This window comes from Echinops telfairi, unplaced genomic scaffold, assembly GCF_000313985.2.
Source record: "Echinops telfairi isolate 266 unplaced genomic scaffold, ASM31398v2 ScPeMD7_1;HRSCAF=3_0, whole genome shotgun sequence".
NCBI lineage: Eukaryota > Metazoa > Chordata > Mammalia > Afrosoricida > Tenrecidae > Echinops > Echinops telfairi.
In genome coordinates this window covers 2677774-2681775 of record NW_022103896.1, presented here as the reverse complement: position 1 = coordinate 2681775, position 4002 = coordinate 2677774, and positions in this window count along the sequence as shown.

Genomic DNA, 4002 nt, shown 5'->3' with positions numbered 1-4002 from the left:
CAAAAACCCCACAGCAAATACGGTCTACAAACGGGGCCTCTCACCAACCAAGCCATGCCCTGGAAGCCAGGTGAGTAAGCAAACTGAAAGTGTCCGAAAACCTCCTTGCCTCCGGGTGCCCTGCCGAGCATCTGGTTGGAGCAGACTAAGGAGGGTCTCCTTCCCCCAAGACCCCCACATCTTCAAACCCTTGGAGATAAGCAGGTGTTTCTCTTATTGGCGAGGGAGGGAGAGTTTAAAGACAGCAGGCTCAAAAGGACCCCAGCCCACACCCCCAGGACCCCTGAGTGGGAAACCCCTGCAGGGGTGTGGGGCAGGCTCTTCCAGGTCAGGCAACCTAAAGGGCTCCCGCCCTTGCGAACAGGGACCTGGACAGCCGGCCACTCGCACCAAGGGGGCGAACCTCCCGGAGACGGCAGACCGGAAGGCTGGCGTGGTGTGAAGCGGTGGCACCCGTCAACATGGCCTGAAATCTTGACGTGGGAACAGAACTCGGTGTGTCAACTTCCACTGGAAGCACCGGAGAGGGTCTCGTGTGGGAACAAAGGCCATGAGGGGTGCCGCTTCTCGCTCCTCCCTGGGTGGTGGGGAAACCGCGGCAGCACCTCCCCCTGCACCTTCATGCAGCAAGCAGGGGACCTCTGGCTTTCTGGAGCTGCGTTGTTCTCAGGTTGCCACCCTGCCCCCGGCTCACTGGTGGCTGCACCACCATCTCTGTGGGCAACACGGAGACAGGCCTGTAACAGAAGCCGGCCTCCTGACCCAGCCATTTGTTTCCGATCTCAGTGGCCACACCAGTCCCCTGTCCAGCCCGGACAGATTGCCCGCACCCCCAGCCCCACCCCACTCCTGGTTTCTCAGGGGCCAGAATGAGCTGCCAGGGCACCAGGACTACAAAACTGGGGTACAAAGACTCAGAGTGGGGTGTGGGGGCTCCCAGGTGCCCAGCACTTGAGGGGTGTTGGCCAGGAGAGGGAGAAATTGGGGCACTCCATGACCAGAAGGGCTGGCTGGGCGTGGAGGAAGCGGTGGGCTTGAGAAAGTGCTAGAGCGCGGCTGGCAGTGTAGCTGTGACTGTGTGGATTGTCCCAGTCAACGTCCTACAAGGGTGCTCTCCCTGCATGAATCGGTGCCGACTCACGGCCCCCGTGGGTTCCGGAGCTTTGCAAGAACAGAACACCGCATCTTCCTTCCAAGGAGAAGCTGATGGTTGAACTGCTTGCTAGCCTAACACCTAATCCACTACATGACCATGGTTCGTGGCAAAAAAAAAAAAAACCTACTTGGGAAAAAAGTCTACTTCGGTAGGGGCCCTGGATTTAACTTTCCCTCTCATAACCAAGTTCATGAGCGGACCCACACACGAAGTCCCTTATGCAAAAACAGCCACAAGCTGGTGGAGATGGGACAGTCACCCTTTCTCCTCAGTCCCAGCCCTTCCCCTCTGCAATTGCCCACTCCCCTGCTCAGGCTGGCTCTCTCTCAACACCCCCCCCCACCACCACCACCACCACCACACACACACCTTTCCTGAATTTTTTTCTCTGGCTTCCTGGGCTCAGTTGCTGAGGGATGAGGGAGGGGAGTCACTTAGCCCAGCCCCTGGGGGTATGTCCTGACCGGCCACGAAGAGTCACACGAGAGGATGGGACTGTAAAGGGGTCCTGTGGGTGACAGCAAGGAGGGCTGCACAGCTTGCTCGTGATGCAAGTGAAGTCCACGTACCCTGGTAGGGGTGGGGCCCTGAAATAAAGGTGCATGGCACCCCCCCCTAGTGAGGGGGTCAGTTTTGCTATCCTACTAGGCTTAAAATGGGCCATGCCAGGTGGGAATGGGGTGACTTAGGTACCACCATGCAAGAAGAGCCAGGGGCAGAGCACATCCTTTGGACCCAGGCTCCCTGTGCTGAGAACCTCCTGGGCGCGGGGCGAGAGCTCTAATGCTGCAGCCCTGAGAGAGGAGGAGATGGAGCAGCGGCAGCAGCTGCTGTGGCAGCAGAGCCAGGAACTGCCAGGAGATGCAGCGGGGCTTCTGGGACCCAGAGTGAGAGCCGCATGCCTGTGGACAGGAGGCCTGCTGGGCAGTGGGGTGCCCTCCAGGCACTTGGTGACAGCGCTCAGGAGCTTTGTGACTTGTGTCCCAGCAGGGCAGGAACAGGGCCAGCTGGAGAAAGCTTGAGGAAAGGTCTGCCTATGCCTATGTCTCAGAAGCTGCCCCAACTAAAGGAACTGTATCCTGAGCACTCCTGATCCTGAGCTATACCCTGGTGCGTTCCCCCAACAAACCCCACAATCCTGAGCACGGTCCACAAGTCCTGTGGGGCCCCTGCAATGGGGAAGCAGAGAGTGCTGGGGGAGGGGTCTGGGGTCAGAGCTGTCAAAGGGTGAGAGAGAGGACTAGCCTCGGCAGGAGGCAGCTGTGGGTGGGCCAGTGCTGCTGCTGCAGCCGTACTCTCTCTCTCCCCTGTGGGAAATTAGAGGTGGCCAGGGACCTCCACATGCCATTTTTAACAGGTGGGGGGTTGGGGGAACCACAAGAGCTAAGCTCCAAAGGGGCCCCTGGACTTGGGGTGCACACAAGCAAGGGATGAAGGCCTGCTCTTGCACACAGACAAGCCAATGCATTCAAAAGTTTGGGTGCACGGCAGTGCTCCACACACTGGTGGGAAGCATACTGGCAGAGGGAGGGGAGGGGAGGCCCGCCCACCCCCACCACAGTGGTTAAGTGCAGCGGGCTCTAACCAAGGGTGACCTCGGCCGCTTGGAGAGACAGAGAGATGCAGTGGCCAGGCTGCTCCTTTGAGAATGTCGGGCTTGGATGGGTGGGGGGAGGGAGGACCTGGAGGGTCACAAGGAGGGGCCACAGGTGGTTTCCTGAGTCCCTGGGAGACACAGCTCAGATGTGACAGTGAACTGAAAGATTGTCGGTGCCCACCCACGTAGCCTAAAGGTCAGCTTCCCCCAGACCCCAGCCGGGGGCGGGCAGTGAGGCAGCCCAAGCACCCACAGCCCTGGGGGGGCCCCAGCTGAAGTGAGCCCATGCAGCCAATACCACGGGAGAGACCAGGGCACAGAAGGAGACGTGTAGCCGCTGAGCTGCCGGTCAAGTGACCAGTCCTGTCTCCTTCTGAGACTCGGGGAGCTGCTGCCCAGCATGTGGTCCTGGAGGGCAGCCCACCTTGCCCCGTTCAGATCCACGCTGCCCGCCGACATGGTGGCATCAATCAGAGCAGGGCCTGGCCCACTCGTCTAGGATGTACGTCCACTCAGGGCCTCATCCACACACACCTGTAGCCCCAACTCCCGCTGGGACGGAACAGCCCCCTCCCTCCTCCCACGGCTCCAGCCCCGGCCACTCCAGCTGCTCACGGGACCCCTGGACTCAGGTTTTCCAAGCCACCCCTGGTATTCTGGCCCCAAAGGAGCAAAGCACACTCATGCTGTCCCCGACACGCAGGAGCAATCAGCATGAGAAGGCCGCCCCGTGTGGCAGCGAACCGTGAGGGAGAAGCACAGGTAAGCCATGCAGACGTGACGAGCGGCCACCTAATTGATCTGATGAGAAAAACGTGCCTGTGCGTGTGTTTAAATGTCACTTGCAACCCCTGCTGGTTCGAACGTGCGGGCGCGGGGTGACGTTAGACACGTCTCGCTCATTTTGAGCCGGCTAATGATGTTCCGGCCGGGCTGCTGACGCCCGCAGATGAGCTCTAAGTGAATCACGAGTGTGTAACAGGATCAGCATCGAGCACACGCACAGGCCAGGACGGGGGCGGCTGGCCCAAGCCGACGTCAGCACCCGCTGCCTGCCTCAGCGACAGACAGACAGATAAGCCGTCTGTGGCATGGGCCGGATGCGGCAGACGTCTCCTGTGCCGATGGCAGTGGCTCAAACAGCGGCACAAGACGGCGTTTTAATAAATGGTCCGGGAGAGCGGCAGCCGCGTGGAAAATTAAATAAGATTAGATCTATACCTCCTACCACAGCTAGGAACAGTCCCCA